The sequence below is a fragment of the Oenanthe melanoleuca genome, chromosome Z (genome assembly GCF_029582105.1).
Source record: "Oenanthe melanoleuca isolate GR-GAL-2019-014 chromosome Z, OMel1.0, whole genome shotgun sequence".
Taxonomy (NCBI): Eukaryota; Metazoa; Chordata; class Aves; order Passeriformes; family Muscicapidae; genus Oenanthe; species Oenanthe melanoleuca.
The window spans coordinates 28415322-28442227 of record NC_079362.1 but is presented as its reverse complement, the minus strand read 5'-3'; the positions used below and the strand labels follow the sequence as shown (position 1 = coordinate 28442227).

General features: G+C 37.2%; 1 protein-coding gene across 5 annotated transcripts in view; it reads left to right on the top strand.

Moving 5' to 3' along the window:
* Nucleotides 1-1522: 1522 nt before the first annotated feature.
* Nucleotides 1523-26906, top strand: part of LINGO2 (leucine rich repeat and Ig domain containing 2) — a 472281-nt gene continuing 446897 nt past the window's right edge. For 2 of the 5 annotated variants that reach the window (XM_056514485.1, XM_056514484.1), the window contains exon 1: nt 1523-2076. The gene's annotated coding sequence lies outside the window, so the exon portion shown is untranslated. The remainder of the gene's footprint in view (nt 2077-26906) is intronic. The other 3 variants (XM_056514483.1, XM_056514482.1, XM_056514487.1) reach the window with 2 other exon arrangements.

Here is a 26906-nt window from a genome sequence, read left to right as displayed (position 1 = left end):
CATGTTTTCATTTACCTCACACCCTGTTATGTTAGCAAAAAGCTGTGCAAACTGTGTATGTGCACACACTCAAACATTTGTGAACCTGAATGAATGAAACTGAAGGGAGAATGCAAAATACTGCACAACTGACAGCCACTACTTGATTTTTTGTAACTTTCATGTCACTGCTCCTACCGGTAAGTGGAATTCCTCAATTGTACCAATTTTTCATCTGTTTTAGAACATGCAGTTTTCTGAGGATTGCAGTGTCCAGACAGCTTTATACGGACAGGAATATGACAGGGATACGTTTAGTTTCCAGCAAAACAAAACAAAGCAAAAAAACCCCAAACAAACAAAAAAGCCAAACTAAACAAAACCAACAACAATTAAAATAAAATAAAATAAAATAAAATAAAATAAAATAAAATAAAATAAAATAAAATAAAATAAAATAAAATAAAATAAAATAAAATAAAATAAAACCAAAAAACCTAGCAAGTCATTCTTAGAATCGTCTTAGAGGTCTGGTATTGCTGTTCTTGAATTGCTCAATGTAAACCTGACACTCCATGTACTCCATTAGAAAACGTATTAGATCCAAACTATTTCAAAGTGCACGAGAACGCAGAGTGAGGTACGGAGCTGCAAACCCCATGCAGCACTAACTTCTGCAAGTGCAGCGAGGGACTGGGCCAGCAACAGCTCTTCCATCAACGAGCAAGCCAAGCAAGCGACGAGGAGGCTGGAGACGCCCTCACACCGCCGACGCGGTCAGCGTCCTCTCCGCAGCACGGTCTCGGGGATGCCTCGGACGCGGCCGCCTGCAGAACACAAGGCCGCCGGCGACAGCCACCGCTCCGCAGCCGCATCGCCGTCCTGTCGAGCCCACGCCAGACCCAGCCGGCGCTCGCCCGCGGGCCCTCCCCGAGGAGCCCCCTCGCCCCGCCGGACACAGCTCTCCTCCCTCGCGGAGCGGCCCCGAGCGGCGCCGTCGGGCGCGCAGCCGGACGGTCCCGGGGCGAGCCGCGCCGTCCCGCCACCCCGCGCCCCCTCACCGCGCCGCCCTGGAAATGGCCGCCCAGCCGCGCGGGTCTCCCCTCCTCCGCGCACCCCGCCGCTCCCGGGGGAGACACACCCCCGAACCGCGGCACCCTGCGGAGCCGGGGGCGCCCCGACCTCCGCGCCGCGGAGCCGCCCTGCTCTCCTCGGAAAGCGGCGGGGCGGGAGCGAGAGGGGGATCAGCCGCGCCGCCGCCCGCGTAGGGGAGGCGGGGGCACCGCGTCTTGCGGGGCTGCGGGGGCGCCGCACGCGCTCCCTCCTCACGGCACGGAGGGTTAATAAAGGCCGGCGGTGCCTGCCCGCGGCAGGGCCACGGCCGGGGGCGCCTCTCCGCGGCCCTGCAGTCGCCGGGATAGCGGCGGCTCGCCCGCCGGCCCGCCACTCCGCGAACCGCTCTGCCTCCCCGAGGTGCCGCCGCTGCCTCGGCGGGACTCGCCGGCGTGTGAGCCGCCGCGCGGAAGGAGCCGCTCCGCCTCTGACAGAGACGCGCCCCCTCCTCCCCTCCCCACCGCCCGCCCGCCCTCACCTCGAGCTGGCGCTGCCTCCCCGCTCCGCCGCCGCCGCCTCGCCCGCTCGCCACTGCGCCCCGCTGCTGTCCCCCTGGCGCCTGGCCCCGCCGAGGGGCAGGTGGCCAGCCCAGCCCTCTCCCCCGCTGCCCTGCTGCGGCTGCAGCGTCTCTCGATCCCCGCTGCAGGGAAGTCGCAGCGCCGATTGCCAAGCGGGAGGAGAGGACAGGAGAGGAGTGGAGCCGCCGGCGGCTCGGGCAGCGCGCTGCGTCTGGGTCTCCGGGGATGGACTGGGCTTCGTCCTGCGCCTCAGCCTGCCCGCGGAGAGGAGAGCGGTGATCGTCCGCACAGCCCGACAGGGAGGAGAGGCGCCCCGGGTAAATGTCACGGCTCCCCGTCCGCTCCCCGCCGCCACCCCGCGCATCGCTCACCTCGGGAGGGGGCTGTGAAGGTGGCGGCAGAGGCAGTCCCGGCTGCGGCGCGCCCCGCCGCCGCTCGCCGTGAGGGAGCGCCCCGGCAGCCGCAGGTAAGCGACCGGCACCCTCCCGGTGCCGTCGGGGGTGGCGGCCGCGGGGAGCCTGCCCGTGAAGGCAGAATAAGTTTCGCGGGGTTGGGGGGAATCTGGAGGGGAACAGGATCCCCGAGTCGTGGGGGTCTGCGCCTCCCGGTGTGGGGGCTGCGGCGGGCGGCAGTCGGCGGGACTCGGCGCAGCAGAGCCCTCCACTGCCGCCCGCCCGGGCTGGCCTCGTCCCTGGCCCCCCGAGGGCTCTTGGACGAGCGCGGACGGCGCTGCCCGCCCGGCGGCGGGGGGTGCTGAAGGAGAGGTGTCGGGCTGCCCCTGTCGCGGGCTGGGGGGGCGGGACGCCATGCCCAGCATCACACCTTCCCTGGGGAAGAGCTTTCCCCACCGGGCGGGGAACCGTGCGATGGGAGCGGGAGTTCTCCGGGGCTCAGAGCGACGTGCCACAAACACAATAGTCCTTTGTCACCAGCCAAGAGATGCTTCTACACCTGCGTCCGCTGCTGTGTTGGATGTGCTCGTTGGAGTACGTGCATCAGTAAAGTGGGTCTTGGGGAGTGATGGTGGTGGTGCACGGTGAAAGCACTGTTTCACCTTCTGCACAGCAAATCCAGAATAGCCCCCCCTTTTAGGGAGCAGCTCGAAGTACATGCAGGTGCTTCTGAACATACCTGGAAGAAAAATAACGGCAAGAAAATCTACTGATTCATCATTTGTCCAGTCTCTTGATCCTAAAATATAAGGTTTTGCAAGTCCTGTTCTATAGTTGCTGGAGTAAACAGCAATGCTTCAAATGTTCTTAAGCGTATTCCCCCTTAGCTTTCCTTGCCAAGCAAAGAACTGCAGTGTGGTTTTATTACATGCTGCTGTTCTAAAATACCGTTCTTTCAAGAGATTTTCTCATTTAAAAAGAAAAACCTCTCATATGAAAACATTGAACACTGAATGCTTCAGAAATAAATCAGATTTGAACTTGCATTGCTTGCCAAGTGCTGGGTGGTGGTGGTGGGGGCAGAAAGAAGCACACAGCTTTTCTGTGCCTTTGTCATGAAAATGAGCCATGCAGTCTTTATTTCAGTCAAAACTATAGCACTAAGGGAATGGAAGTGAAAATTAGTTTGTGTAGTGTTCATGGAGGTAAGCCATAACCTGTAAACCATGAACACAATAATTCTGAATCCTTACCCCACTTTTTACAGTGACACATCTGGAATCAACAGATCTACAATATAAAGTATGCGTAAGATTTCACCTCAAACTGATGTACGTGCCCTAAAATAATTATTAGCATTTCACTTATCACTCAGAGCTACAACAGCTGCCTCCACATAAAAGAAAAAAAGAAAAAAAGAAAAAAAAAAAAAGAAAAAAAAAAAAAAGAAAAAAGAAAAAAAAGTGCTAGGAGGTAGAATAACAAGATATGCTTTCCTGAGCTCCTACCTTCCAGTGAAAAGCCCAAAATTAAAAGACATGGTCTCTGTCCCTTCTGTATACAATCAAGGCACCAGCAGTTTCATTAGAGGCTACACCCTTTCTTTCCAGGAAGTGTTTCATTGTAGAGTTGGAGCTGCTGTGTGGTCTACTTTGCTACATAATGGGCCACACAGAAGAGTGCATTAACATCAGTATGTTCCTACTCCTACTGTGTGTATATACACATAAATATCCCAGTCAAAATGGGATTTTTTTCTTCAGATCAGCACTAAAAATGGTTGACTCCTCAGCTACTGTGCCACCTCCTTATTTTTCTTGAAAAGTAGTGATTTTGACAGTAGCTAATATATGTGCATCAGAACAGTGATACTATTCCTTTTAGGTAAACAGAATATCCCTGAAAATGTTCTTATTGCTCTGAATTCCCTCTTCAGAGAGTAGGAATAACACCTACCTAGGTGGAACAACACAAGGTGTGATCAGCTACATACAAACAGCGTGGTTTGGTACTATAACAGGTATCAGATCTTTTGTTACTGTTCTAGAATCCAGACATTCTATGAAAGGACTCTAGGAGGAAATGTTATCCTTGCTGTAGTAGCAGCAAGAGGTGAAAAAATACAAAGTATTAGAGTAGCTTGTTAGCTTAAGCAGCTGTCCACAAGTAGTGCGATTAATACTCTGTTGGCATGCTACTGTGAACTAATACCAGGATTTCGGTATCCAGCAGTTAAGAAAAAAGACCAAAGTAACTTGCCCTTTGTAGTTCTGAAGCTGTATCATTTTTCTCCAACACAGACAGTTAAGGAGGTCTGAAGATTGGAATATTAGCGGCCCTGTGCCAAGTTTAACAATGTAAGCCTATGCTAGTGCCTTTTCCATATCTTGCATTAAGACCATTCAAATAACATAAACACAGGGTGGGTGTGGTTATTGGAGAGGGGGGGTATTGATAAGGATTCTAGGAGGACTCCTGTGGTGATTTTCCTAAGTCATGCTGATATGACTGTTGCTAGTTTTAAGAGGTTTTGTTTTTTTTTGTTTGTATACCTTTTGACTGTCTAAACCCTAGTGAAAAAAGGGGAGGGGGGAACGGTTAAGGAGTTCTGAAGGCTCTGTATGTAGCTGTCTGTTGGTTCATTGGTTTGTCCTTCGTGAGAAGGTGGATTTTCTTATAGCTGTTGCTGGTAATTAAAAATCCAGATGATGGACAAGTGGAGAGATAAGTAGATCAATTTCAGTAAATTTATATGATACTAGAACTGTTGCTGCATTCTCCTGCTGCAAAGGAGCTTATTTGACTATGAGTACTATGGTACATTTTTCTGAGTACGTTCTAATTCTCTGTGATTTCTCTTCAATTTTGTACAGATACTCAAGAAATTTAAGAAAATTCTGTTTCTAATTCATCACTGATTGACATGCCTCTGTCATAAGGCCGATTTGGCTAAGCTGTGTCTATGAATCTTTATAAATTATTGCTCATTTCTAATTTGTAGTGACTAGTTTAACTGTTGATTTTCCAAAATGTTTTCATCTCATGTATTTTCAGCCAGACACTTGTTTTTCACCTAATTTAAAAGCATAAAATTAAGATTTTCTTCTTTTCTGGAGAGTGTGGCCTTTCTGTTACCTTAGAAAAATATTAAAATAGATGAGGTAACTCTGTAAAGAATGGGATTGGAATATTTGAAATTTATAGACATTGGTCCTCAAGATATGCAATATACCAATCAATGCTTTCTGTGCTGAGATATCAATATTATTCCCATGAGATATGCTGAGTAGAATTCATATTTGAGCTGCTTCCCATCTCATAAGCCTTTTGATTCCTGGGGACAATTTCATTTCTTAATGATGAAAATCTGTGGAGGGAGGAAACAGAGAAGATAAACTGTCATCAGTGTTGTATAATGACATTTTGGTGGCCCATTTTCTGTTGATAAAATGCAAATCGTGGTTTTTTTTTTTTCCTCTCAGCAACTATTCTATGAAGCAGTAGTTCATGAGATTATTTATAAACATACCAATCAAAACTGTTTTTTGATTAAAGTCTAATCTCTCATTCCCCTTGAAGCTGGAAGTAGATATTTGTATCAGCAGATTATAGGCAAGTCTTGTTATATATTGATATATATATATATGATATGTGTTATAAAATTATGATATATTGTTAGAATATATAACTATGATATATTATTAATGTTTCAGGTTGATTATTATAATAAAAGTCCTATTAAGTCAGTGTGGATGTTTAGTGAACATTTCTTCACTGTGGTGGAATTAGTGGACCATTTAACACATCCTTCAGAAATACTCTTAATTACATGAAAATAGAAATAAGGGTAAATTGCTGCTAATATTTTATTGAAGGTGGAAATTTTTAAACTGTTTCTTACTATTGATTTTCATTTATGCTAATAGTTTTCTTATTCCTTTCATAGGAGGCAAGGGTTGCAAGGAAATTCCAAAATTATGCCTGAGTTGGTGTATTTTAAATGGCATAGTCAAAGTAGGCGATTCTTGAAAAAATATATATATTCAGAAGAATATATATTTCTGAAGGAAATGGATCTCTGGATTTCCACCTAATAGTCCTATTACATTTTCTAAAAACAAAGAAGGCTGAGAAAATTTGGTTTTAGTTGGACAAATAAAGTGACATACCTTATTAGCTGTCAATCTCAAAATTAAAGTTACAATGAAAGAAAAAAAAATAGAATATTTGCAAACTTTTGTCATAGTTGGAAATAAATCAATAATGTATCTGAATGGAGTAAATAGAAACATCTTCAGCAGAAATATTTGCCCCTATAAAAATATTTCTTTATTGTGAATTTTGTTTAATTTATTGCAAAATGCCTGTCCTTTGGTCAAATAAGGGAAGAATGTATATTCTACAGTCTTATTTATTTTCGTTTAGCTAGTATTTTTATATATAACAGTACTATCAATAATATTTCATAATTTTTAATAAACACATGTTCTACTAGTACTTTTTTAAAGCAAAATTTGCATGGCTTCCTAAAGCCTTTTTTTTTTTATGTGAAGACAGATTACTTTAAGTGGTAAAAAACCCAGATATATCCCTAAAACTATCAGTAGGAAATCTTAACTTTTTTTTTTTTTCAATATTTGAAGTTATACTTTAGAAAATTGTTTTTGTTCTGACATTCATGCTTAATGCCTAGGAGCAACCAGTGGTCACTAGTTAAGATTACAGGAACTCAGCAGCATTCCACACCACTCACTTCTCCCCATTCCTCAGCCACCAATAATTTTAAGTACACTTCTCTTCAGTGTTGAATATTTGTAAGAACTGTGGGGTGGCATTTACTGAGGCAGGCCAGATGCTGTCGTTGAGGTCTCCAAATGCAGATCTCCATCTCTAAGGGAAGAGTGGGATTTCACTGTACTTCCCTCTCTGGCTTTTTTTGTGTAACTAAGAGTGTAGTATGGGGAATCACACTACTAAAGAAACCAAACAGGCTGGTCTTGGAACAGGACAGCTATTTAGACTGTCATCCTCTGTTTACTTTCCAACATGCAGATTATCCTTTTATCCCATTATTTCCTTCACTTATCTTGTTTCTGAGAAATACGAAGTTTTCTTCAAATTATATTTATTTCTCAATTGTTAAAATTTATAAACTGCATTTCAGCTCATGTTTTGGTGAAGTATTTGTGGAATAGCAGTAGATGCTGGCTGTGAACAGTTTCATAGGAGAGGATTTCTTGAAGAAAAGTTCAGTTTGGCATCTTCAGGATTCTGTTTCCTTTAATGCAGAAAGGTGTGCTTCTTTGTGACAAGCCATCAAGTAGATTCCCACTCACTGCACATGAGCCTCAGCACGGATATTTTCTCATGGCTGTCCTACACCTTTTGCAGGCCTACATGTACCAAAGTCAATTGAAATCATCACAACTCTATCTGGAATGCATCAGTTATGCAGGAAGGTAGCATGTGTGGGGAGGACAACCCAACTAGGTTTTATTGTGGTTATGGAGACTGAGATAACTCAAGAGGGACAAAATAAGAGAAACAAGCTCCTTGGGAAGATGAAATTCTGCTTCCCTTTAGGCCCTGGAGAATGAAAAGGAGGGAGAGGTTTCAAGATTGTGAGATTTTGCAACTCTGCAGACATTTAGTTGGGATAGGTAACACCTTTCAGCCTAGTAAAGAAGAAGAGAGTTTGTGGCTGGTTGTGCACAAAATGTCATGCTTCTGAAGTGGAAAGCAGTAGGGAAGACTGAAGGTGGAACAGTGGGGTTTGACTGGGAATGAGAGAGCCAGACAAGCCTGTGGCCTCTCAATTTGCCTGGCTGTTCTCAGAAGTAACCAACTACACTTATGCTTAAACACTGTGGTTCAATTTTCCAGGCATAGCAATAATGTCCTGAAAGAAGAGACTGTGCTGCTATTTCTTTCATAGGTGCTAAAAATGTTGAGATTCTGAAAACCGCTCATCTTCAATGGCCCCATGTGAGTACAAGACTTGCTCTAGATGCTCCTCTGAATGGCTCCAGTGCTGTAATTATCAAAGCCAGAAAAAAATGCAGAAGAAAAAATGAGACTTACCATTGTATTAAATAGAAAGTATTACTTTGACCAGAAGTATCAGGAATAGATTTTTGATTTGAAAGCCAGGAAAGCTTTAAGGTTAATAATGTATGTGGGGAGGAACCATTGTAGAAATGGGCTGTTTATGGCAGTACATGAGGTAGTCTGGAAGAATATGCAGAATTATACATTAGCCAGCGACTTTATAATCCTTTTGATTGTCTTTTTGTTTGTTCGTTTGTTTTTTGTTTTTGTTTTTGTTTTTTTGCTTTTTTTTTACTACTGAATGGGGCTGACCAAACCTATTGAGAAAATAGCTGTCTTGTGCCAGCTTTTGACTGTTCCATTCCCAATGTAAACTGACACACATTGCAATGAAAAAGAAACACTATAGGAAACATGTGAAAACAGAATATGTTCATTTACTGCAGTCTGGATAGTAAAAGCCTTCAAAGAGTGAGTGGACTAGTTTAATTTGAGATAAAGTTTCTCTGTGCTCACAACATAAACAGACTCTTGTGGAAACAAGAATTCATTCCAGTTGGGAATGGATTTGGTTTGTTAGAATAGGTTGTAAAGCAGATAAGTAGATTCACATAAGTGTAAACCCCAAGAAATTCTTGTTTCTGTTGTCTCCACAGACAATGAAGAGGAAGTAATTATCTTAAAGTTATTACAAAGATAGTGAAAAGACATTCCAAGATAAAGGCATTGGAACAATTGTAGAAATTAAACTGCAGTAAATCATAAGCTTGCAATAGCTTGCTTCCTAGATTTCTGAAGGAAATGCATAACTGAGCACCTGAATGACTTCTGAATCTATAGTTTATTTTTAAATGCTATATCTGATCTGTAGGATAGCCACGTATTAGGAAGAAAAATTATGACAGGAGTTACTAAACAGTAGTCAAACCCCAAGGAAGTAATTGAGAAAAATAAATGTAGTCAACATCTCAAAACATCTAGATGAGCATATCAGGAGGATATGATTGCTGCTCACTTTAGGGAGACAAGTATACTAATCTGCTAGGAAAACAGCTCTGTCCAGCTTCATTCTCACTGCCAGTGTGGCTTAAAGTGAATGCACAATTACATTCTTATTGTAAAACACTTTTCATATTGATAACATATTTCTTTAAGCTGTTCATATACTGTTATAAAAATCTCAATTGAAGGAACAAAGCTGAATGTGTTTTCTTAAGAAAGGAAAAAGATAGTAAATGATTTGGGTTTTTTAGTCTTTACAACAAATACTTCTCTGTTTTCTCAGATGCTATTCTGAAAATGGAAGCTGTGTTGAGCCATTAGTTCTTTCCTGTTCTTTTAGGGATAGAGTTTTCAGAACAAGAGTCATTTGGGACTTTGGAAAAACTGGTTCTTGTAAGAAATAGATATAATTTCTACTTTGACATAAAAGTAATTAAGTAGTGGGCAGTGTTATGCATTGGGGACTGCAAAATAAGTCATCAAATTATTCCTGTCAAACAATTACTGTGGAAAGACAAGTTAAAAGGTTTTATACATTAAAATAAAAAATATTAAGGAGGGTACAGAAATCTTGCTTAGATCTATTCAGCAATTATTTTGTACTTTTCCTTTGTGAACAGTTTTTTGTACATTTGAAAACAGACAAATGTAAAAAAGAAAAAAAATCACTGTGATGTGTTGATAATTAAAACCCTACATGTACTTTAAGATAAACATGATAAAGCTTCCAAATGGAAAAAATAGAGATATGATGAAGGTATATATTAATAAATATTCTAGTTTCTGTGATGTTTTTTTCCCATTAGACAAACAAAAAGTCATGTGATGGGTAAATAAATTTGAATTATTATTTTAAAATTACTAGCCCATTAACCAAATAGTATTGAAGTAAGAATTTCAGAATTTGTTTTCCCTCAAAACTATAGAGGTGTTATAGCCAGGCAAAATTTTTAAACAGCAGTACAAGATTTAAGAAAATTTAAAAGAGTGCATTCTCTGAATATCATGAAAAATCTTTTGCACTACGCCATGTTGCATGATTGCTTCCCTGGGTTTGGGAGGCTTATCTTTTCCCTGTGGGGCTTTGACTGTTCAGCTGAAACTATGTACACTGCTCAAAAGTAAGCATACCAGAGAGTAGGAGCCATCAATTTAATTGTTGGTCCCTTGGTTACTGCACCACTAACCAACTTGATTTGCATGGTTCTTTGACCAGTACATGCTACTCCTCATGGTCTTGCTTGAAAACAGTTCAGTTTGCAGTGTGGGTAGGCAGTAGCCTTCAAATACTTACGTGAACACTGTGTTACAATCTGCAGTGTGCTATACACCATCTTGATATTAGATTGTTAGATAGATTATTAGACAACAACCAAATTTGAGATTTTACTTCTACTTAATATTGGTTGATTTTACTTTAAAGTAGCTTGTTATAAGTATTTGCGGTTTTCTATTTTGTTTGAATATATGTCAAGTGAGAGTTGTGGAAAAGAGATTAGGGTTAGATTTAACAGCTAGCAGGCTGAAACTGTTTGTTGCTCATTCAGTTAGGGTAACAGTACTGAATATTTGGTGCATCTGAAGATAATGACTTTTTTTCATTGTTGCCTTTTATAAAGCAATGAAGCTATTGCTTAGTCTGCAGTTCTGAGACACTGTTGTTTAGCTAGAAAATGGAGTTTTACTGGAAGTAAGGAAATGTTTCACATAGAACAATCAATCTTCATCATTGTAGATGTTCTGTAAGAGGAATCTGTATCATGCTTGATGATACAACTGAAATTTAAATTTAAATTTAAATATATAATCAAGGTCACAGTTCTAGTTATTTACATTCTAACACAGTATTATTGATATATGGAAGGATAATAAATGAGTGCCTCTAATGTATCAAGAGACTAAATTTCTGTTTTAATTACATCCAACCTAACTGTGTGGTGTTTCTGTTGGTACTAGTAATATTTTTTATGCTTTCTAGACATATGAAAAAAAACACTGGGCCCAAATTGTAGAGAAGAGGACATGCAGATAACTGATGTATTTTTAAAATTTTCACTTTTGATTAAAAGAGATATCATTATTGCTATCTTCAAGTTCTTTCACTCTGGACATCTCCTTAGGTCAGCATAGAGATAAAAAAGGAGAACAAAGAGATACTGAAAGCTGACATAGCTAGAAATTCCTAAAACTTCTTCAAATGTGATGTCAGACATCCAAAGTTAGTTTGGAGTATGTTGTGGATATACTTTCTTCAGCAGCTGTCAAAATAGAATGTGTTCTGCTGTAACATTTTATTTGAAGGCAATATGATCATATCTCTGATTTGAAATTGTGAATAACTCTGAAAATTAGGTAATGGCTTTGGGCCTATTAAAAGTTACCAGTACATTCTGCTTCATATAGGCTTTGCAGCTAACAAAAATTTACTATTTGTTTAGTATTTCTGAAGCAAACAGAAAATTGCAGAAATTAATCCTATAATAGATACATAATAGTGTGGTCCTCTCTGTTGATCTAAATTAAAGCAATTACATTTTAAACTCACTAGAAGAATTCACACTACTAAGGCTCACTGAAATTTACAGTAAGCAGTATAACTTCAAGTTAATTTGAAACTTCTGCTCGACCAGTCTATGTTCACACATGCAGAAATGACTTGTTACTCTTCTCCAAACACAAACACTTAAAATTTTAGTCCATATTTTTGCATACATTTTTATGCAAACTTGAAATCTGAGTTCCAAAATAATAATTCAGTGACTTTTCTTGTTACGTAGCTATCCTATGGGAAAGCATACTAATTTTTTTTAAGAATGCTGATAATAATGAAATATTTCACAAATTGAAAAATAATAATTTTGGTTTTTTTTTTTTTTTTTTTTTTTTTTTTTTACTTCCAATATCTTCTATGCTTGGATTCTTACATTTTTATATGAGGAATCCAATATCTAAGAATATTTATGGTCAAGGTTCACTTACAGTACAATAAGACCATTTTCTGCAGCTGTCAGGGAAATAATTTAGACCTCTGCATGAACTATGTAGTTTCATCTTTTTCTTGCAGTTTAATTCCAGTTAATATTTGCCAGTACATCCTTCAAAGGTAATAACAGAGCTACTGCTAACTAATATTTATTTTGTGTTATTCATAAACACTGGAAGTATTAACTCCTTTCCTAACACTGTATTGTGATGGTAGAGTCTTCCTTTGAATCTGCTACCAGTAGCATTTTTACTTTGAAATGCAAATGCTGATCTCTCTTGAAGTGATAAGTGCATGACCTCTGATATACCTCATTATTACCCTTGCAGCTTGTTCCACATAGTTTTTGCCTGAGAAAAGAATCAAGCTCAAATACTGATAATATTCACTCTGTTTGCATCACATATTAATGCAAACTTTTTTTATTTATGGTGGCAATCACTAGATGGCACTGCTCTATGATCTTTTTAAGGTGTTTCATTTCCCTTTTCTTAAAATAATAATTTTCTTCTCTGATATATGGCATAATGAATTTTTACTGGTTTTGTGGTATTATTTATCTGGGATTTGTGGCAAATGGCAACAAAATTGAATAAATATTGTTTTTCAGGAAGGTCAAATGCCTGAACATGTTGTTTTGGTTAAGTGTTTGGCATGAGGAGAAACATGCTGCTTGCTAATCTCTGTTCCAGGACTAGTAAAAATAGGAAATGTTAGGAAAAAAGCAACAATGAGAATGTTCTTCAATTTCTGTGTTTGTTGGTATCTTCACCAGTTGTAAATCAGCATGTTAAGTGTATCTTTTACTTCTTGGCAGGAAGGTGATTGTGTAATCCTGAACTTGCTAGCTGGCAATTCTAGCTTTTCCAGTCTTCAATTGCTCAGTTGTCAGTGCAGTCAATGCAGTCTTTAGCCAAGTGCATAAGGAACAAGAAGGTAGGAGACAAGGTAATCCCTTCCGTCACTGGAGTGTTAGTGTATGGCTGATGCTATTAATTCAACACGCTTCTGTGAATAGATTACTCTAATAACCCTACCCCCAGGTCACAAATGTACTTAGGACATCATCACTACAACACTGTTACCAGACAGCAACTACAAAATTAAAGGGTCTTGCAGACCTAAAACCATCAGCAGGAACACCCCATCAAAAAAAAGCAAGCAAGAGCTGTTTTTTGTGTGTGGCATCTTTTCAAAGTTCAGTATATCATCACTGACTCTGTTACTAAAGTTAAATATGAAGTGATAACAAGTTTTGTCGAACTTCTGTAGAGGGAAGTGCCTTAAAAGTCCTTATGCATTTGTCTGTTTACTCCTGTATTTTGTTGGTTTTTTTTTTTTTTTTCACTATGGCACTCTGGCACACTGTGGCTCCAGGCCTGTGTGGTTCCTTAATTATTTGAAGAACTGTATAAAAGAGTACATATGTATAATGGCTGCATATAAATGGAACTTCTTTTGATCTCCAGTAAAGCAGTCTCAAGGGTGTTTTCAGTTCTGACTGGAAGAACAGCAACTCATTTTTTAACCAGAAAGTGACTAAGATTCTCCTAATATCAAACTGACTGTGGGATTCTTCAAGAGTTGGTGCTGATGCTGTCAGTAATGACAGTCAGTAGGAATTCTCTGTTGTCTAATTTTGAATGATTAAAGAGTCAGACTGTAATTTTTGAGCTTGACATTTGCAGAGAATTCTATCCTTTGGAATTAGGATGGTAGTTGGACCTGTGCATGTGATTTTGGGGTCTATGTCCAGGGACAGAATTTACCAGTCTAGGTTTTGATGAAAATTACATTTACACCCCTATGTGTTCATACTGTATAACATGAGGATGGTGAAGCTTTAAAAGAAAAGCTTTTTACAGCTTGGTAATTTTAGGTGCTTAAAATGTAGTGGCTATCCTTTCGAAAATGCATTCCCAAAAAGGCAGCTGTAGTTAGCTTGAGATTTTCAGAAAATATTTTTCAAAGACAAGACTATAGATACTTTGACAGAAAATGTTGAAGTTTTTGCATTAATTGCTTTTCAACAATTGGCTTTTTTAGTATCAAAAATGAAATAAAATTATTTTTATTAAATTACTTCCAAAAATTTCACTGGCGTTGACGATGGTCATTTGCCTTAGAGAGAGCTAGACGAAAATTTTGCAGAAGTTGTCCATTAAGAATTTTGGAATTTCTGAAGAAAAAGTGACAAAAAGCGAAAGAAATCAATAAAACCTGGTTTATCTCATAATCCATCATTTTTGATGTGAAGATTCAGGGGGCCTGGGTTGGCATGGTAATACTCTGCTCAAGAGAGTGTCAGTTTACATACAAAATTTAAGTGGCATTTTTGGATTAAAGTAGAATGCAGGATGAGGCAGTAATGATGTCAGCTTTGAACTGAAAGAATCTAGGCTGAAGAATTATTTGCCCTAGATAATGCGACTGCTATTGCTATTTCCATGCTGCAACCAAGTATTTGATATAGGCATATCAATACAAAAAATACTCATTGACTTTTATCACCTGCTGTTTTTTATAGAAATATGCTTTTTTCTGATTTCCAAGTTTGCTGTTTCACTTTAAAGAATGCCATTTGTGGACTTTGCAGTAGGGAAACCATCTCTTCACCAGGACCCAAGTAAGCAGTCCTGTTTATGAGTACTTTTCACAGTGGTTGGAATCTGAAGCTCATTCTGTGTTAATTTCAGAGTACACTTCACTGAATTGGTGAATATCTTGAGACTGGATGAAGTGTGACAGAATTATACAAGAAATACCATATAGACTGCACAGTAACAACAGAAATGTCTTAAAATGAGTCACTTTCTAATGCTGCTAGGAAAGTGATTTTTGTAACACAGGATAGCATTGCTATGCCTAAGGCTGTTCTGTCTTCCTTGACTTGAGTCAAACTAAAATCTTCTTCCCCTACTCCTCTCACTGCCTTGCTTTCAGTTAAAGCCATAAAAAACCAGACACACATTTTATACTCTGCTTGGCAGGAGAATAAAGCTGCTGCATTTCTTTCTTTGTTTCCTTTAGAAGACTTAATGATAAGGATCCTCTTTTAGTAAAAGTCAGGGGGAAAAACCCTCTATTATAAAAGCATGAAAATCTTATTTTTTCCTTGGGAAATGACCTCTTGGTTATTCTTTGATTAAGCAGCAATCCAGGTACTTAGAAAACATTCAACAGTGGTTTATTTACAGTATCTAAGAAAACTGGAAGTTTCAGATATTTATTTCCTCATTTTTATTTCAAAGTTACTGAAAATGGGCCACTTCATTTCATAATTGGTATTAGGATTTAAAAATGGAAAAAAAAAGTCTGATTCACTTCTGAACATATGCACAGTTATGAAACTATTACTTTGCATGGAAGTAGCAAGCAATAATTTGGGGCTATTCTATGGGCGAGGGTAGAGAATGTTTTTATACATAAAATTCTGATTTTCTTTGAATATTTTATGTATATAAAACCAGTTTCTTTATAAGTGCTGTGAGCAGAAAGGAAGTTTCAAAAAAGATTTGTCAGAGACACCCTGCCATTGAGTCATGAGATCCAGAATGAACCACTTTCCTGTCATAACACCTTCTCAGAGAGATGTCGAAGTGCATCTGGAGCCAATCCTAGTGAAACTTGGTCAATGGTTTAGGTCTAAAGGATTGTACAGGTAGAATTAATATGATTTGTCCTTTGTATGATCAAGGATGGCAACTCAAATATATGTATAAGGAAAAAATAAAAAATTTATTTTAATGGATGATGATCATATTAATGATTAGACTAAAAGAATTCAGAATTTTTAAGAACAGAATATAGGTAGTTATATCTATTGCAGTGCAATATTTTCAAAACTATATTGAAGTAATTATATTAAAACTAGCAAAATAATTAAGTGCAGATTGACATTACTCACTCATATCAATGACTATGGGGAAATCTTTTTCACTCATGTAAAGAGTAACCATCAGGGTCTCCTGACTCAAGGAGGAAACCTCCACACACACTCCAAAAAGAGGATGCATATTAGAAGTCTCTCGCATTAAAAAGTGGTATAGGGCTTTTCCAGTGTAAAATGGCTGACTGTCAGTCATAGCTCCAGGCCAGCTGTCTCAGCTCATCGATTTTACCTAAGTCATAACTGCTATCACTTGTTTGTTCTCTTACCAAAAAAATTTGCCACACATTGACTGGTGCCAGCTTCCTTCAAGAAAGACATTGTTCTTATTGTCCTAAGAATATTTGGCTTTGAGATTGAAGAGCTACTGTGGTCTCAGTATTCTTCAATACCAAAAGCGGTGCAACTCTCCTTCCTCTGTCCACTATGGATAAATTTTGCAAAATAGGGTAAAGTGCAATCTGTTTTATCTTTTACCCTTACTGAGGCAGAGCATTCTGCTACACTGCATTCAATGACTGCAGTCAATCTAAAAATATTTACACTTTTATTTACAGTTGTTACAGCTAGATACCTTAACAAATGCACTTATCATGGACTGCTTTATAGAACATATTAAGAAACTGTAGAAAACACTGAAGCTTTGCTATCTATAAATGCTAAATATAAATGCTTCTAATGGTGAGCTATATGAAATTACATAAACCTTGTACACTACAAGAGAATTTGAAAAAGAGATGTCTGACTACCTTTCCAGTAGGTTGTACTTAGTACATTGCACAATAAGTTAGAATTTCAAACATGATTAATTTGTGCTTACAATATCACATGAGTTAGTCCAGCTAATGAAGCTATGTTTTGTATAAGTCTCAGGGGCTCAGCTGAATTGTCTCAAATGAGTAGTCTAAATTGTGCTGAATAAGCACTGGTTTTGTGCTGTACAACATGGTGGCTTTTTTGTTGTAGTAATAATTTAGTGAACTTGTCTCTACAGATGCTTTGTCAATGCTGAATGTTTGACAGTAAAATTAGTAAAATCAGTTGACAGTACATTTTAAAGAGGGAGTATTTACTGTATTCATTTATGAAAAGGCATGGGCTACAGCGTGTATGTCTAGCTTCTGTTGCTTTGTCAGTGTATTTTTTAAAACAGTAAGAGGTAACAGCACAGCTCTTTCCCAGAACCCAACATGCTGGTCTCAAAGCCCTCAAAAATGAGGTAAAAATTGGACCAAAGACATCTCTCTATAGATATTTTAGGAAAAGGATATTCTTCCAACGAAACAGCCAGACTTCACCAGATTATCCATCTGTGGGTCTTCTCTGAATTAACATGATTAAAAAACGTGTGGAATAGATATGTGTGTAAACTCAACACTTACAGGTTGTATTATAAGGAAACAAATGCAGAAGCCCCAAACAAATACAGTGGGATTTTCTTTCTCTTTTAGATTAAAATAAGACACCATTATCTTAATTATACTTGAATAATCTAACTCTTCTTTAAGTTATGGTACTACAGAAGTTTAGAGTTTTTAATGAGCATATGTGTACATATTCATAGAGAAGATTCGTTCATTTTTGTTAAAAAATTTAAGATTTCTTGGAAAAGATTGGTTTTTGTTTTAAGAACACAAAGAATTTTTAGTGCTGTTATAATAAGTTCTTTGTAGCTTCTGTCACTAAAAAAGAAAAATGGATATTGCTCACATGTAAATAAAAACTTTTATTGAACAATGGCTGCAACAATGGCTGTCTTTTAGTTATTTGCCTTTTAACGATGAGCATCACAATGATGTATTGGACTGAAAAATATTTTTACAAGTTTTCTAATTAGGCACAATAAAAACAATTCCACAAACTACTCCTAGCTGAAAGATATCTATTGCCTAATGGTTGCTGAAGAAAGTCCTTTGAAGGAGGTAGACCAATATTTTAGATTGGTAGATAAATACACAAATAGAGTGTAAGTAATTGAACTTTCCAAGTAGTGTTTGAATTAATTCTCCTCTCCTCTCTTCCCCTCCTATCCTTCCCTCCCCTCCTCCCCTACCGTCTCCTCAAAAAGTTTTAAAAAGGACTTTGTAAGTAATGCAGTCGTGTTTTTATTTTACTACAGTTAGACTGGCTATGAATTAAAATGCCACTGCAATTCACACCCATCCAAGTCATACAGGCTATTGTATCTTGTAAACCACTTCAAGATTTAATCAATTGTTTGATAGCATTCTTGCTTTGGTTTAACATGAGAGCTTGTTCATATTGTTACTGGAAAAGCCATGAAGCGTTTAACTTAAGAAAATATGCAATCATTTAAAATGCTTTTTAGCTCCTTTTGGAACTTTAACTCACTGATGAATTTTTGTTTTTGTCTTTTGCTTCCATTTAAGCCTTCATGTTTTTGCTTCCAGTTACTCCTTTTTGTCCTGGTGTTACCCAAATTATGTAATAGTTACAAACTTTTCTGGGGTGAGTTTTCATATTCTTTTTCAGGAGGAAAGTAGGTATTCATACATGAAGCAAGGCTAACACAAAAAAACTTAAAATTAGCTCTTCTTATTAGTAAGAAGTATGTCTGCTTAGCCTCTTTTTTCACAGCATTTTTTAACCAATATGTTGTTTGAACTACACATTTTCAATTTTCAGTAGAGTTACTAAGCAGGAGGGTCTGTAACTTTTTGTTACCACAAAAGGCTGATTTGGAAAGACATGTCTTTTCTTTCTCTAGATCTCTTCAAGAGGGACAGGTTTGAAAACTGTCATGCCAGTTAAATTATACTCGTTCTTCAGTGCAGTTTTCAATCCAGTAAGAAGCATGCCATCTGGTGAAAGTGACTGAGTCACTGTTACTTCTGCCCAAGGGAGCAAAATGTATTTCAGCTTAAAACAAACAAACAACAACAAAAAAAAAAAGGTGTAGGGCTGGAATCTATTGGGAAATTATTTATCTTTGTCTAGAACTTTCCCATAAGTGATGATGATGTGATTCTTCTGAGAAAAAAAAGTCTTACAAGTGAAATACTTTGTAGGGTATCATAAACATTTGAACAATATTCGTTCGTGCTGTGTAAGAATCCTATAAAAATGTGTTTCTTTGGCACATTACACTGCTTTTTATCTTCTATTTGAATAAAATTTCTCAGAAAAAAAAATTATTTGCCCCAAATACAGACTGTATTGAGTTCAGCTGATGGTTTGAATTTGTGTCCAAAAGAGCTTCAGCATATTTTTTTAATACTATTCAAATAAAACACTGTCTTTTGTCTTCAAGGAGAATTTCTGAAATTAAATTTGTTTAATTTAATGTAGATTTTAATAAGGCCACCAGGAAAAAAATACAAATTTGCTCAAAGATCTTTACAAATGGAGGTCATCAGTGTTAGTTTTAGTCACAAAAGTAATTCAAGACTGTTCTAGAATGATCATTATTTTCTCTTGGAAACAAAGGAACTAAAATACAAAAGGCAGTTTAAACATAACATTCAGGTGAAGGAATAAGTCTTTATCTCCTCCTTGGAGATTGATTTGTAGTAAGCATCCATTTCCTTAGAGTTACCATGCTACTTCCAGCAACTAAATAGTTGGTTTTTTTCAAAGTGTAAAAAATCAGAAGAGAAAGTTTAAAAGTAACAGATAAATGCATGCAGATCATATTCACTCTGAGTGAATTGACTTAGTGTAAAATAAATATTCTAATTCACATCTCCTGTAATTAGTCCTCAGGGCATACTTTTCTGATCAATCCAAACTGGATTGATCTGAATGAAAAAACTAAATGTTTTTGTTTAAATTTACTTCACTTGCAAGTAGGCCAAGTGTTTGGTTTTGTTGATCATGAGGCTGTTTGAGCATTGTTGTAGATGCAAATGAGGTACTGTATCATCCATGTAGCATTACAGAGCTAGAATCACTTAAACGAAATTGGGATGATCTTGGAGACATGAAAGCTGTGGGTAACAACTTAGCATTCAGAACTGATATTTGCTAATGGTGTTCTGTGTGTCTAGAGCTACGTGCTTTTTCTTTGTAAAGCCTGATTGGTTTGTTTTGTTTTTCTTTTTTTCTTTTTTGCTTGGTCGGTTGGTTGTTTTTTTTTTTTTTTTTTTTTTTTTTTTTTTTTTTTTTTTTGTTTGTTTTTTTTTTTGTTTTAATTTTCTGTTTCTTCTTCACATAATTCAAGTAAGTTACATTGACAATATTCCTGTGCTGAATATAAGCCCAGTACAGACAGAAAATCTTGAGCTGACCTGGTAGGTATAAAAAAAATTACATAACAACTCATCAAAACCAAAACACCTAAACCCCAGCCACTCTGAAACATTTTAAGTATTTGTTACCACTTGAACTTCAATAGCTGGAAGTCAAAATTTCTAAATATAAATAATCAATTATATTTTAGAATGTTTTAAATTCTTTTTTATCATCTGTGATGGAGCAGTCAGACAAGGAAAGTGTAAAGTATTTAGCAGAGAGTGTCAAAGTTGAAAATGTGGAAAAGATAGGCTGGACAGAATAAAGAGCCTTTGGAGAGAAGAGAATGAAAGGTCTAAACATAGATTTTCCTTAGATTTGTGGCAGATCAGACAACTGGTTGTTACCAAGCTAGTACTTAGATTTATTTGCACAATTAAAGTTGAACAAATCATTATAAAATGATGCCCTCAAGCTTTTTTACAAGGGAAGTAAATGAGAATGGAGTGATTATTCCACTATGTGCAAGGTGGGAGACATTGACAGTTAATCATGAATGTACATTATCTGCTGAGAAAGGAGACAATCTCAGATTCTTGAAGGAAATTAAGTATAAGTACACTTGTAACTGGCTGCAAGATATACCATTTCCATGAACAGCATACAGTTTCACAGGTATCAGGTGGTCTTTTGTCTCTGAAAGGTGTTGAAGCTTGTATCTTAATTCTGAAATTTAGTTTCTTTCTCATAGTACTATGCATATATGTGTTTAGTTTCAGTTTTAATTTTTCAGTTTTAATTTCTTCTGAAGATTTCAACTGCATTATTGAAATGGAAACCCAAAATCCATGATGAATGGGCATAGTGTTTTCCCTAGATGACCTATTTAAAAAATAAATCAAAGAATTTTACTTGAGAGTTAAAATAAATTGGCATCTTTACCAATGTTTGTTATTGTCCATATTCACAGACTAAGGAATAGATAAAAATAATAAATAGTGGAGAAGAGGAGATACACTATTCTGGCCTCTGGCCAACACATCTTTGTCGTTTGATAATGGAAAATAGACAGCCATTCCTTTTTGCAATTAAAGTCACTTAGGTTATTTTGTATCCATGTTGGGAATATGAAGCTGAAAACCAGATTTTGAAATATCATTTAGCAGTAGCATGCATGCAGTGGAAGAGGAAGACATTGGGGTTTGTTTTTAAGACTTCTAGTCCTAAGCAATAATGTTTCATAGCTTCTTTCCTTAAGAAAGAGGCATCAAAACAAACTCAAAGATGTAAATCCTAGTTTGCTTAGACATTTGGAAAGTAATATCTGTTACTGCTTCTTGCTAGACATGTGTTTCTTTGTACTGAGTGAAAGAGTGTGCTCTAGGAGACATAACGCTCACTCTTTGTTTTTGCATTCAGCTGTACCATTCAGTAATGCTCCAAGACTATATTTCTACTTTATGATTTTAAATTTAGAGAATTGGTTTCCTTCCAGATAAATCCCTGTTTTGTCAATTTGTTATTTTTCAGGGGACAACTAGAAATGAAGCAACAACAGTTGATCAGAAATATTTTGTGTTATCTTTTGTTTCTATTTCATCTTCATGTTTTCATGTGTCATTTAAATATATATAAATATAAACAGATTTTGAAAGGAGATGTAATAAGGAAGCAGAATAATTTTGACATTGTCAGAACATATTTTCTTTTTATCTCCAAAACTAGAGTCTAACAAATGTATCTTGTGATGGAATATATATGATGGAATAGAGTTGTAGCTCAGTATTTTTTCCTAGTTTGCTTTGTTTTTTGATTCAATTCTGTCATATTTTATGTCAGGAGTATGTAAAAATGTCCAGAGTATGTGAAAAGAAGAGCAATACAATAGAATGGGCAGGGGCTGGAGGGGGTGAGGAGGGGAATTTTGAAAAAATACTTTAATAGTAAAAGAGAAAAAAGAAAAAATTTCCCTGAGATTCAATATGCAGCAGGAATGTACTGTCACATAGATCCATACATCATTGCCCACTGCATAAATGAGGCTTCAGTGGTCAGTTAATCTGGAGGCTCAGGGTTTTTGTACAGTATTTTGCACTGGGAGATTTTGCCACTCATAAAAATGTATAATGGTAGCTATACCAGTCAGAAAATCTGCTTTGTGACCACTTTATATAGTATTTGTTTTAGTTGAATTGGGGTGGTGAGGTTTTTTGGGTTTTTTTTGTTCTTTTTTTTTTTTTTAATTTTTTTGTTGGTTGGTTGTTTTTTTATTTGTTTTATTGTTTTAAGAATTATTTTTTCACATATACTGTTCCTTAAAGAATGCTGATATTTATCCTTTGTGTTGAAAATTTTTAGACTGCTGTAATATGGTTTTCCTTTGATAGAGAGAAAATACAATAACTAATTTGAAACATAGTTAGTTGTCAGTTGTTTGTGTGAGCAGGTTTGGGCCTTTTTAAAATAAGAATAGCTGCTTTGAATTCTTTGAAGTTTGCACAGCTGTGTGGCTCACCTGTTTGAAGAGAGGCAATGAGATCAGTGCTGCATGTTACGACCATAACATCTTATGATTATACCTGTTCTTATGTCACTGAATCTTATGGGATGGTCTGAACCACTTAAAAGCAGATAAATTGTATATGTTGCATGACTAATTTGGTACACAGACTGATTTTGAAGGATAAATCTGGACATGTAAATGTGCAGATCCTCTCTTTACCAGAAGATATATTACTATTCTGGAGGTTTCTGCAGATAAGCATGATATGGAGAAAACACATAATCTGTACATCAGATAAAGGATATCTTAAAACAAGCATTCATTTTTCTATTGTATTAAATTCACACCTCTGAACATGTTACTGTTCATGGATGGAGTGCATTATTTCAGCTATAATAATATGTCCCGAAATGAGTTCAGAAAGCCAGGAATTATTGATATTAGGCAGATATGTGGCAAAAAATAATGGTTTGACTTACAACAGTTAAACCCATAGGGTGAAAAAGCAGGATAAATTAAGACACAAGATCTGAAAGGATTTTTTTCTCCTTTCTGTTATGAGTTAATTTCTTAAAAAGTCTGATCAAAAATTTCATTGAGTAAGATACATGTGAAGACATTAAAGGAAGCTTGTGCTAGCTACTCTACTGTTTCATTATTGCCTTAAATTATAAATGAGATTCACCTTTGGATGTGTGGAGCTGCACTATGCTGCTCCAATTTTTGCTCAATAAGTGGTAATTCTCTTTTCATTATTGTCGTGCTATTAGCAGTAGTTTTAATAGAATATTTAAATTGGCAATTAAGGGTGTTTTTAGGTTCCTCAGTTTGTAAAAGTTGTTTTAATTTTTACAGCATTTCTTTTTTTTTTTTTTTTTTTTTTTTTTTGGCAGGGAAATAAAATGCCCAACATTTTCATTTAGAAGTAGTTGCCTTAGAGGTAATAAGAACACAAAATTGGGAAGTCGGTCATCCTTCTTTTTTCCTGGCATTAGTATAAAATCAGTACTCTCATATTAGACCATCACCTTCTTATTTGTCTTTACCCACTGTTAAAATTATCCACTCATTTCTGGACAGAGACTTTTCAAAAATATACTGAAGAACTTACTTGTCTACCTGACTGTTTCTATGAAAGCTATAAGGAAAGTGACATTTTGAAATGTTAAGCATTCATTGTTTGAAGTGAAATTGTGGTTTATTACTACTGATTTAGTGTACACAGCTCCATAAATACTCCCATCCAGTTCTAGCTACAATAGATGAATTATTTTATGCACCTTTGCCTTCTTCACTAATTCTGAATCACAATGCCTTTATGCAGAGGTCTGCTACTTTGCCAGTTCTTAAATAATTACTGTGATAAAACAATTTAATGTTTTTATTCTATATAGAACCATTGATTAATTTCCTCCTTTAAAAACCTACCTTAGGTAGGGTTTCCTTAGATTCTGAGCATGGATTACTAGCCCTGTCCATATACAGCCAGTCCAAATTGACTTCCCTCCATAAGGCTATGATCCAGGAGCATTTTTTTTTCAAAGATTGGTGCATCCATAATTTTGACCTTGTTACAGGTCCTTTAATGTGTGTGTTCTTGATAGTTGGTTCTACCATAGAATGACTTGAATTGGAAGACACCAAGGCTTCCTCAGAAAACAGTCCTAGTTTCTTGCCATCTGCTGGCATAATCCCCCGTTTTCAGCCTCTCTACCATGCTTACAGTGTTCTCTAACAGTCATAAATGACAAAGTACAGTAGGTTGATTTTATATCTTCTCTGTTAGTAGTATCACTCAATTTTCTATAAAATTGTGTCCCAAGATTATTTCTCACCTGATTTTTATTTTTTTTTATTTTTAAATTTTTTATATTTTTTAAGGTAAATTGTTTTTCATCTGGTCACTAGGAGAACCATTATCCCTGTCTGGTCTGCAGTAATCACTTGTTAGATAACAAAGTCCCATTTCTGTTGGGACTATGAAATGTTTATTTGTTTTTAAAATAAAAGGCTTGTTTTCTGATTCAGTTAGGATAAGTTATTTCTCATTACACCTTTTTATTATGAATTTATGTACTTTGATTTATTAAAATTTGTTCTTTCATATTGTTGCGTTTTAACTCGAGGTAGCAACGCTGACTCATTTCTCCCTAGTGGAATGGGGGAGAAAATCAGGAGGGAAAAAAAGGGAAAATCTTGCATTTTAAGATGAGGACAGCTTCTAGGTAAAGCAAAGCCATACCCACAAGCAAAGCAAAACAAAGAATTCATTCACTGCTTTTATGAACAGGCAGGTGTTCAGCCTTCTATGGAAAAGCTGGGCTCCACCATGTGTAGTGTTTACTTGTAAGAAAAATACCAAAAGTCCAAATGTTCCTTCTTCTTCTCTCTTCCTGTCTTTCATTGACCATGATGCTGTGTGGTATGGGATACCTTGGGGGTCAGTTGACATCAGGTATGTCTTCTCACAGCTTGTGTTTTACATCCCTAGCCCTACTTGCTTTCAGGATAGTGTGAGAAACAGAAATGTTTTTGATGTTGTGCAGACATTATATATTTTTCAACACTAGCTGCAACATGGGTGTGTTACTGACATTTTTTTTTGTCACAAATCCAAAACATGACACCCTGCAAGCTGCTATGGAGAAAACTAACTGTATTGCAGGCAAAACCAGTACACCTACACCTGACATAGGATAACTGATTATCCTCTGTTTAAATTTTTCCTTTTTCTTTTTAAGTCTTTAGCTTTTTTTGTTTTGGGGAGAATCTTTTTCCTTTGAGTTTTGCACGATATTTCTGAAATTTAACTATTATCTACAAATTGATTAGTTGGCTTCTGTGTTGCTTGGTCAGCATTATCTCTGGCTCATTGAGGACATCCACTACACACACTGTGGCTGAATATTCTGAAGAACATGGGAGCATTGATAAAATAAATGAGGTGAATGAGATGTAAACTATCTGCTCCACCCTCAAAGAAAAAGAGTAAATCACATTTAAATTAACCTTTTGGTGCAATGGTTTCATTTCACAGATCCATAAATTCCTACAACTAAATAAAATAAATGTATTAATTCCTAAAATTTGTTTCTCTGCTACCTATTCTGAGCATTCAAAAATTTTTATTATTTAGGAAAACAAAAAGAGACATTCCCTCATGATTAACTAGATTTTTTAACATCTTGTATCAAATCTTAAGGACCAATGGACATGTGTAAGAATATTCTGGATCATGCACTGCAAAAAAACAGCTGTGTATATGTGGCCTGCTTGTAGGCACAGACTCCACTTCCACAGCAGTTTGAAAAATTACAGGAAGTTTAGTGAAAGAGGAGCTGTGGGAGCCCTTTTCTTACAAGATCTGTGATTAACCCTTTGTGTTAATGCTTTGTGTTAATGTTAGAGCTCTCAACTGAATAATGACATTCAGTATCTCACAAAATTTAGCACAGAAGTTGGAGGTCTTTGACCTGGCCAGAGAAAGGTAAAAAGGAAGATGAACACAGAAGGGAAGAACTGTTTCAAAGTCCTGTAGAGCAAAAAAATGAAACTTGTTGATTTTGGATTATCTTTTCATATCACTTGAACAGCTACTAGCTAATAGAAAAGTTTATGCTCTAGGCTGAAAGTTCATAAGCATTAGAATAGTTTCTACATATTCTAATCAAATGTTTTACTGACCATACTAGATTTTTTTAAAGTAATAACGTGCAGTATGAATTCTCCTTTCCATTCCTTTGGTCTCTACCTCATACTAAATATCTGTGCAAAAAAAATGACCTTCAAGGGAGAAAATTTATTCTGGATTGTAGTGAGACAATATTTTAAATAATCACATGAAAATTGTACAGTGCTTTCCTGAATCACTTTTTCATATCTTATCAGATGAATTACCAATGTCAATATCTTGTATTGCATTCCAGCTGCTACTATTTCTTTCACAGTCTTTCTGTTTCTCAATGCCAAGGTCTGCAGGGCACAGCAAGAAATGAAGGAGGTAGAAAATGGCACAACTTAAAAAGAGCAGAAGTTTCAGCAGTCATTGTCCCTGTGTTTGGATCATCGTTTGGCAGAGCTCAGGGGTATAAGTTCACTGCCTTTGCTGATTGAAACATCAAGCATCTTGCTTCCCTGAAAGTAATGCTACCAACTGAATAGTTGAGAATTCATTTGTCAAGTTTTATTAGCTAAGAATAAAGTGATACCTGGTGTAGTCTTAGACTTGCTGCACTGCACAGCAGAATAACCATCCCTGTGGCAATGTGCTTAATGTTGTCCTGTTCCA